The 10,359-nt window shown below is 38.2% G+C and overlaps 1 long non-coding RNA gene across 1 annotated transcript; it reads right to left on the bottom strand.

Annotated features, from left to right (window-relative positions):
- Window positions 1-4,989: 4,989 nt before the first annotated feature.
- Window positions 4,990-8,092, bottom strand: LOC118599855. The gene is made up of 2 exons (XR_004949375.1): window positions 6,570-8,092; window positions 4,990-6,474 (listed from the first exon to the last, which is right to left on the bottom strand). It is a non-coding gene; the product is annotated as an uncharacterized LOC118599855 (long non-coding RNA).
- Window positions 8,093-10,359: the final 2,267 nt, after the last annotated feature.

The raw sequence follows: 10,359 nt of genomic DNA, 5'->3' as shown, positions 1-10,359 counted from the left end.
AATGACTAAATAATATTTGAATCTGAAAAATCTTTTATGTTGATTCTTTTTCACCAAAATCTTTTATTCTGAAAAAGTATTTTTTTCTAAAAAAATCTTTCAGTTAAGGACGAGGTCAAAATGACCAAACAATATTTGAATCTGAAAATCTTTAATTTTGAAAAATCTTTTATTTTGAAAAACAACAGAATCGTCTCAGCTACACCTTTGAACACTGTAAAGTGTATTTTGGGGGGGTGACCATTGGGTCACATGACCACGCCCACTGTCCACGGCTTATTGATTGACATCTTTATTAAAACATACATGTAGTTCATGTCTGTGTACTTAAAGGTGTTTTCTGGAACTTTGTATTGACTATTGTGAAGATACCTTATGAGACGTAGACATAAACACAATAGAACCTGACACTCAAACACTCCTTAAACTGATGGCAGCGACTGTCAGAAACACAAACCTGCAGTGAGTCTTCCAGACATTCAGATGTGTGTTCACAGCGTCCGACCGTCGTCCTGCTGGAGAGTTCTACAAATGGATCTCCAATCAACAGACAATCATTACAACGTGATAAACGTTCCTCCATGTTTGGACTCACAAGATAAATCTGGAAGTGAGAAAGACATTTATTCTCCTGCTTTCTAAACACAGATGTCCCTCAGAGAACCCCGGAGCCCCCTCCTCGTTGGTTGTAGCAGTATGACTTGAAAGAAGTCATGTTGGAGGTTAATCGTGGACTGATGGGAGGTTTGCTTACAGCCTTGAGATAGATGGCACGTTTGGGGAGAACTGCTGGCTAGAAATATGTATTCAGGATGTCAGATGGAAGACGTAAAAACTACTTTTCATTTCAAGTATCAAAACACATCAAAAAATTTGTAAAAATACTTGACTTAATATAGATATAAAGCACCAAAAATTCAGGATAAAGGGACCATGGAACGAGCCATCCTATATTCTGGTTGTCCTGTGAATAATTGAAGAGGGTTGCTGGAGCCTATCCTATTCCGATCAAAATGAGGGTTAACATTGGAAAGTTTGGACCACCGTTGGAGGGCAAACAATTTAAAGCCACTGATAGACCAAAAAAATAGTTTTAGACTGGGAGAAAATGGCTCTGTTAAAAAAAATCTTCAAACTTCAGACAAAAAGGGGCTTGTCCGGGATTCAAACTAGGGCCTTCCTTTTGAGAGGCAACACTGCTAACCCCTACACGATTAGGCATTTTGAGAACAAACTCTGAAAAAAGAACGTTATGATGTCACCATTGGATGGTGAAATGTTGTGATTATCTTTTCGTTTGTGAAGAATTGGAGAAGGTTGCTGGAGCCTATCCTATCTACTTCGGGGCGAAAGCAGGGTACATCCTGGAAAACCTTTCTCCATTGGAGAAACCAATTTAGAGCCACATGAAAACGTGTTTTGAAAACAAACAAAACAAAGACGTCAAGGGGCTTGTCCGGGATTCAGATCTGGGCCTACTTAATATGAGATAAGGCTGCTAACTAGAACAAAACTAAACATCCTGTTCACTATATCAATAAAAGGGAGCTATATGATGTTACCATTCCACAATAAAGGGGTCTGTTTTGATTTTTTTTTCTTTTTTTTTAGTAACCTGTGAAGAATATGGAGACGTTGCTGGAGCCTATCCAATTTACTTCGGAGGAAAAAAGCCTTATGGACCCTGGAGAACTTAGACGATTGTTGGAGCCACAGATCAACCTATGAGACTTGTTCTGGGCTCCGGGGAAAAGGTGGAGTAACCCAAAAAAAAATGTGAAATTCTACAGAGAGGGGGCTTGTCCGGGATTCAAATTTAGGATGATAAAAATAATAATAATATAATTAACTTGATCTAAATGGCTCAGTTAAGGGTAAAAAGATTCTTTTTTTTTTTGGTTTTGTTTTTCTTTTGGTGCATCCTGTGAAGCATATGGAAACGTTGCTGGAGCCTATCCATTTTACTTCAGGTTGTAAGTAGGGTGCACCCTGGGAAATGTGGCCCACCGGAGAACCACGTACATGTCAGAGGGGCTTGTCCGGGATAAAAATCCCGAGTTTAGAGAATCCTTCCACCCATTCATCTTCTCCCAGGTCTAACGGTCTAAGGAAAGTTGCCCAGATTTCCCTCTCCCCGGTCACTTCCTCCAACTTCCCCGACATTCCCAGACAATCCGAGAGACACAGCCTCTCTAGGGTGTTCTGGGTCGTCCCCTGGGCCCCCACCCAGTAGGGCATAGCCGGAACACCTATCCAGGGGGCGTCCAGGAGACATCCGGACCAGAAGCCCGATCTCATTTGTCAAACTCCTGAAACTTGTGTTCAATTCCGTACATTCCAATTTTTTTTCCATTGTTTATTTTTGGACACTTTCAGGCCACCGTACTTCTGCTTTGAAAAGGCAGAACAGAAGTGAGTCTTTATGACAAAAATGTATTTTGTAGGGTGTAAATAAAGGATGTTGCCTCTCATCTCGGCCCCGTTCCAGTCATGGACTCCGTTCTTCTCCTGCCTTGAGACACATTCCTTCGCGTTTATGCACATTTAGCCATTTGGTTTCTGATTATAAAGGGACAATCCACTCGGATTTTTTTTCCTTTTTGGGCCAGAGTGTCTTGTTAAGCCACGACTGATGCAGAAAGACAGTCCTGGAAATCAGGGAGTTTAGGCTTTTATCTTTGCCCGTCCATTTTAATAAGCACACTTTGTGACAGCTTAGGTTTCCGCGGCGTCTTAGGTGTTACTCGGCTGAGGCGGAGACTTCCAATTAAAGAGGGAGGGAGACGCGGAGAGTGACACGGAGGAAGGTGATGAGAGACGGAGGCTGGAAAGGTTTAGATCGGAATGGCCTTCCTTTACAACCCCACTCTTGACTGTGGCCTTGCCTTCGTTAACCGAGTTAGGCATGTTACATTAGCCGCTGGAAAGCTTTATGTACTCGTACCAATTCAATTATTTGTTTCTGCGACTCGGCCATGGCAGGAAGTGAGGGGAGAGGCACTCACATAAATTCTAGCTGTTAATTTCCAAGTAATGCAGTGGCCGTGATCATTTAAGACAGGACAATTGATACCACTGTCAGGAAAGAAATATCCCTGAAGGAGGTTTCTGCTTCTTCCCGCTGACACGGGCTAAAACGCCTGTCGTCTTTGCCGAATCCGCCTCCGTCGAGGACCTCTCAATCGCCTCCGTGTCATTAATCAATAGCCGGCGACAGTGACAAACACTCCGAGGTCCGCCATTGCTTTCCCCGTTGTCAGGCTCGGCGACACGTGTACTTCCATGTCATCCTCGGAAGGTGTCAAGAAGATGACAGAGGGGGCAAGGCGGGATTCATGGACAGCGGGGTAATGGCGGTCCATTTATGTCAGTCTTAAACGGAGGGAACATGACCATAAATTCATGGGGGAACATAAACGCCGCAAATATGGGGGGCGGCGTCAAATCCAAGACAGTTTAGATTGGAGAAAAAGGTCCAATAGGTCATCGGAATGGTATTCCACCAGCTTGGAAGTAATTGCAAAGACTCTTTGAAGTAAGCCTAGGAATCAACTGACCCACATGACTTTAACAGCAAGACCAACCAGGAGGATAAAGTACTAAAAGACGTAAAGACCACAAGAAAAACCGGCATGGTATTCAGGAGTATTTTGTGTAAACCCTTCAGCATAAATAACACTTTGACATACCGTAACTCTTCAACCGTCATGCAATCAACGTGACTCACCTTATCCTAACTCGGAGAAAAGTGGCTCGTCGTATTATTAGTAGCGATATGCAACACAATAACGTAAACTCGCGTTTTTTTCCACCTGATTTAAATCAACTGCATAAGCACTTCGCCACCGTTAAGTTTGCATGTTTTGGCGGCGTAAGAATCCATTGGAATTACATTACCATATTTTTCAGACTATATGGCCAAAAGTCTTCATATTGGTTGGGAGTTAGCATTTTAGCTGCATCAGTTTTGAAAAAAGTGTTGAAGTTATAGCGGTTAAAAAAAAAGCTAACACAGCTAACGCTTGTAGCAAACGCTTAGGAATTTCAGACTGTGTTGTTAGCTTTTTAGCATTTGCATAATTTTTTGTTACATGTTGCAAACAAGTATTAAATTCATAGTTATTGGGAATATGCTAACACAGTTAGCACTTGTAGTGTAGCTAACGTTTAGCAACGTCAAACAGTGTTGGGTTTTTTGTACATTACTTCCATGATTGGTAGTTAGCATTTTAGCGTTATCGATTAGTCTTTTTACGTGATGCAAAAAAATATGGAAGTTATATGAATTGAGAATGCTAACAAAGCTAACACTTGTTGTGTAGCTAACTTTAGGCAATGTCAAACTGTGTTGAGTTTTTTGTATGTTACTTCAATGGTAGTTAGCATTTTTAGCGGTATCAGTTTTGTTTTTCACATGTTGCAAACATGTATGGAAGTTAGCGATATTGAGAATGTGCTAACACAGCTAATGCTGCTAACATTTAACAATAAAAGACTTTTTTGTGTGTGTGTTACTTCCATGGTTTTGTGGTTAGCATCATAGCGGTATCAGTTTGTTTTTTTTTACGTGTTGCAAACAAGTATGGATTTGGAGGTATTGAGAATACGCTAGCCCAGCTAACACTTGTAATGTAGCTAACATTTAGCAATGTCATACTGATAGGTTTTTTAGTGTGTTTTACGTCCATGATTTCGAGTTAGCATTTTAGCGGTATCAGTTTGCCTTTTAACCTGTTGCAAACAAGTCTTGAAGTCATATGAATTCAGAAAAAGCTAAGGTAGCTAACGCTTGTAATGTAGCTAAGTTTTGGCAATGTAAGACTTTTTTATTTGTTACTTCAATGGTTGGTAGCTAGCATTTGAGCAGTACCAGTTCGTCTTTTCACGAATTGCAAACAAGTATTGAAGTTACATGCATTGAGAATACGCTAAAACAGCTAACAATATAGCTAACATTTAGCAATGTCAGACAGGTTTTTTTTTCTTTTCTTTTTTTTTTTTGGTGAGTTACTTTCATGGTTGTCAGTTAGCATTTTAGCCATATCAGTTTGTCTTTTGAAGTGTTGCAAACAATTATTGAAGCTATGTGTATTAGGAATATGCTAACACAGCTAACGTGGCTAACGCTTAGCAATATGAGACTGTTGGGTTTTTGTGCGTTACTTCCATGGTTGCTAGTTAGCATTTTAGCTGTATTAGTTTGTCTGTTTACATGTGGCAAACAAGTAAGGAAGTTCATGGTATTGAGAAAAGGCTAACACAGCTAATGCTTCTAGCATAGCTAACGCTTTGCAATGTCAAACCATGTTTTTATATGCCACCACCAAGGCTGTGAGTTAGCATTGTAGCAGTCTATTTTGTTCTAGTGGTATCACTGTTTTTTTATTATTTTGCTAATCACAAACATGGTTGGGTATTTTTGGGGAAGACGCTAATGCGGCTAATAGCTAGCGGTGTTGTACTGTATTTTTTTACTTGTTATTAAAATGGTTAGGGGCTACCGTAGTCACAGGAACATTTATTTTTCCTATACTCATTTTTTTTAATGGGTTGCAGACAAAGTTGGATATTTTTGCGAATAAGCTAACGTAACTAGCATGACTGATGTGTAGCGTGTCACAGAAAAGTTCTAGCGTTACTGTGAACACAATTAAGTCTGACTGACTGACAGACTTATCTCAGATTTTTTCGTCTTGCTTAACGCGCCATTTCTCCAAGTATGACATAAGTATGAAAATAGACCAATTATTGACGGTGCGTCTTATAATCCGATAATAGCATAGCGTGGAAAACACGTTTAATGCATCAACAGTCGAAGAGTTGTCTTTGTCAAAAGAATGTTAAAGGGTCAAAGCTCTACAACTGGTCTACAAATAGGTCTAATTTCAGAAACAAACAGTTATGACCTTAAAATGAGGTTATCGTACAATTCATATTTCACATTTGATCAATTATCTATACTTATTTGTCGCAATGAGGGTCACAGGGGTCAATAGAGGCGACCTGCTTTGGGATCAATGATGACTCTTGCTTATTTTATTATTTTTTTTTTAAAAAAGGGAATTTGTCTTTCAACAAGTAATCAGAAATACTAACTTTGTGAGATAATATCCCAAAGTTTTGACCAAAAAAACAGATCAGAATTTTCTGATCAATAACTTTGGCTAATCAGATTTAAAAATGACTTTTTTTTAAACTTTTTTTTAAAGCTATAAGTCGATTTGTATTAGGAATGATCATTTATTCTTACAAAATACGATTTTTCTAATGGTAAAAAAACACTAAACGCTGGTGTAAATTTACAAAAATAAAATAAATTTAACAAAAAAGTTACACATTTTTGTTATATTATAAAGTTACACAGTAAGTAACAAACAAACAGACTGCACCAAAATGAAGCGGGCATCAACGACTCCCCCGGCGTCACGGCCCATCTTCTGACTCACGCTTGATCTTGTGACGAAGATTTGATTCCTGTTCAATCGTGGAGGCATCACACCGTGTCTGTAAGTCTCTTTAATCACATTCATGGTCACTCGAGTTCCTCCAGGCTGTGTAAAATACCGCACCTCAAAGAGTCGGGCTGGCGCTCTGTAGTCAAAGGTCTGCTTGCGTCCGCAGCGCTCGATCAGAGGAACGTGACTAAATCCGGCGGCGTTTGACTTTAGAAAGACAAAACAAGGAGGTTTATCTCTGCTGAGTAAACACTGATGTTCGGATTTGTGGGAATCCTTAAGGTTTCTGTGACTTTCTGAGGATCAGGTCATAACAAATATTAAAAAATAAAACATGGTATCCTCCATGATGTCTCCGTTAGCATTAGGAGTTCATAAAGTAGAGCTAACCCACCCAACGGTTCCCATGTGCAGCTGTGACCGCACAGCTCTGTTCCCTGAGGGGGTGAGTCATATGGGAAGGACAGATTTCACACATTCAGGTGTGTGACAACTTTAATTCAACCAAAGATCGACTGCGACAAAATCATTATAGCTAGCAAATTAGCACAGCGATTCACATTATGTGCCCCTGATTTTTTTTTTAACTAAAATGCAGCTTTTAAAACACAGCCTTTATTAGAGTGCTCAGTATTACCAGCTAGCCGCTAGTATCTAAGCACTTTTGACAACAATTTTTAATTATATACCTATTTTATAAAGCTAGCTACATCTAAAACCATTGAAGTGCATGCTAGCCTGTGTTGTATTTACGAAGTGTTCAAGATTTTTTTGGTTTATTTAGCTCTAAAAATGCAAAAAAAAAAGTCTACATTTTTCTGTTAGCTACCTGCTCAGCAACCTTTACTAATTTTAGCTAGCAAGTTAGCACTGTGCTTAATATTATGCACCCATGGTTTAAACAAAGCAAAAAAAAGGAAACTTTTACCACACCACCTTTGACTGCTCAATGTTCCCAGTTAGCCCAATTCCGGATTTTTACCTTTTTTTAAGCTAGCTACATCTGAAACCACTAAAGCAAATGCTACAGGCTATGCTATATTTACAAAGTGTTCAAGATTTTTAGGCTTATTTAGCTACAAAAATACTTCATACTTTTCTGTTGGCTACCTGCTCAGCCACCTCAACAAATTTTAGCTAGCAAGTTAGCACGGTGCTTCATATTATGAACCCATGTTTAAAACAATGAACGTTTTTAGCAAAAGAAAATGAAACTTTTACCACATCACCTTTGACTGCTCAATGTTCCCACTTAGCCGCTAGCAGGCAACAATTCCCGATTTTTTACTTTTTTTTAAGGTAGCTACATTTGAAACCGCTAAAGCACATGCTATAGGCTATGCTATATTTATGAAAAGTTTTAGATTGTTGGGTTTATGTAGCTGTACAAATACAAAAGAACTCCACATTTTCTGTTAGCTCCCTGGTAAGCTACCTTTGCTAAATTTAGCTAGTAAGTTAGCACAGTGCTTCATATTATGGACCCATGTTTAAAACAATGACGGTTTTTAGCAACTTTTAGCATGCAACCTTTGTTAGAGTGCTCAATTTTCCCAGTTAGCTGCTAGCAGACAACAATTTTCGATTTTAACCTTTTTTTAAGCTAGCTGCATCTGAAACCATCGAAGTAGAAGTGATAGGCTATGCTATATTTACAAAATGTGTAAGACTTGTATATAGCTATAAAAATCAATTTTACCCCAGATTTTTCTGTCAGCTACCAGCTAAGCAACTTTTACTAATTTTACCTAGCAAGTTCTTAATATATGACCATTTTTAAAAGCAATTAACATTTTTAGCTAAAAATGCTAATATAACTCAACCTTTAACTCATGCTTTTTGATTTAGCCAAAAACGACATTTGACTTTTGAAAGACAAGCTAGCTAAGTCTGAATTTACTGGAATAAAATACATTTTAAGCTGACAAATGAACACCACTCAATTCCTAAGGTTTAGTTAGCTTAAAAAACACTAAAAAAAATCCACATTTTTATTATGTCAACTACCTGCTAAGAAAACTTTGCTCATTTTAGCTAGCAACTTAGCACTTAGCTTAGCGCTTGCTTCATATTATGCACCCAATTTTAAAATAATTAACATATTTTAGAAAAAACGCAGAGTTAACTCACAACCATTATTAGAGTGGATGCTAGCATCAGAGCATGTTTGACAACAATAGCAATTTTGCCATTTTTACAAGCTAGCTAAATCTCAATTTACTGGAATACAGTTTATTTTAAGCTAACAGGTTAGCACATCTAAGTATGTAAAGCTTAGCTTGCTAAAATTAATAGAAGAACTTAACATTTTCAGTCAGGTATGCTAAAATAAACTTTAATAAAGTTATTTAAATGTTTAACTCTTGCTTCTTGATTTAGCCAAAAACAATGCTACAGTTTTGGCTAACGATAACAAAAGTCCATCAAAACAAACAGCAAAATTACTATAGTGTTTAAAGATTAGCAAAAACAGTTTTGGGAAGATTTTCATTTTCTTTTTTAACCAACTTAACCATATATTAAGCTATCAAGCTAACAACACTGTTAGCATTTTAGTCAAACAAGCTAAAAGAGAGCTAAATGGTTGAATTTAACCAACTAACGTGCTGAATATTGCTAGTTACTATGGTTTATTGATAAGAGTTATATATACAATCATTAGGACTTAAGTTCTGCGAAATAGTCAATGTTAGAGACATAAACTTGGTTATTCCGGCCCAATTTATCAAACTTTTAGACTTGTAGGAGTATTTGGCCTTCTCCTTGTCATTTATTTCCAACTTCCAAAAGTATCTTTATGTTTTGCAAAACGATGAACCAACTTTTTCTTACCTGGAATCTATCCCCATCCCAGAAAATTAGGCATGTTTACACCTGACTACTCTTCAAACAGGTTTCATTAATTATTGCAAAATACCTGTTAGCGACCGGGACAAAGTCACACTCTAGTTACCTTTTTGTACCGTGAGGCCAGGTGGAACACACCTGTTAGTGCAGAGTTGCACAAAAAGGCTGGAGGACCCCAGCTGTTGCTCATCGGAAGGGAAGTTACTTATTGGTGCACACTGTGTTCGTGGAGGTGAGATCTCAGGTGAAGCGGTTAAAATGTATCCCGTTTTGATGGACAACAGGTTCAAGGTGCAACCAGGTGATCTGCTGGCTAAAGTCAGCACTCATTAAAAAACAAAAAGGTGAGCAAATTACATTTTTACCCTTGAGGAATACAAAGAAGGTCTTATTGGTGGAAAACTACTCAAAAATGTTTTAAGCAGAACCCTGTCTTGTCTTCTTTAGTTACTGGAATAATGTGAGATAAAAGGGTCAGAAATACGTCCATCAGTCAGTACCAATGATACTGCTAAAATTAATTTTACTATGACTACCCTAACAACCAATCTTGTCAGTAACGCATTAAAAAACACAGTCTGACACCGCTACATGTTAGCCATGATAGCATAGTCACAATACCTCTAACTCCCAACCTTTTTAGCACTACGAGAGAAACAAAAACAAATGTTTCTGTGACTATGCTAACTTCCACCCTCTGACTAGCAAAGAAAAAAACAGGTCGACATTGCTATATGTTAGCCACGTTAGCGTATTCACAATAACAAAACGAAAAACAAATGGACATTTTACCTCTAAAAAGACTTCAATCAGACAGACTTTCTTAACTAGGTTCATAGTAATTCTAGGACTGTTTTTGAGAGGCTACACATTAGTCACAGTAGCTACGTTAGCATATTCGCAATAATACACAACCTTGTTAGTAACACGTAAAAAACAGACTGATGGTGCAAATACAGACATAACTGTGACTACGCTAACTTCCAACCTTGTTAGTAAAGTGTAAAGAAAACACAATCTGACTAGCTGCATTAGCCTAATCCTGAAAACATAAGAA

This window comes from Oryzias melastigma, linkage group LG2 (genome assembly GCF_002922805.2).
Source record: "Oryzias melastigma strain HK-1 linkage group LG2, ASM292280v2, whole genome shotgun sequence".
In the NCBI taxonomy this organism is placed as follows: Eukaryota; Metazoa; Chordata; class Actinopteri; order Beloniformes; family Adrianichthyidae; genus Oryzias; species Oryzias melastigma.
The sequence above is the reverse complement of the archived record's forward strand: the minus strand, read 5'-3'. Positions and strand labels throughout refer to the sequence as shown.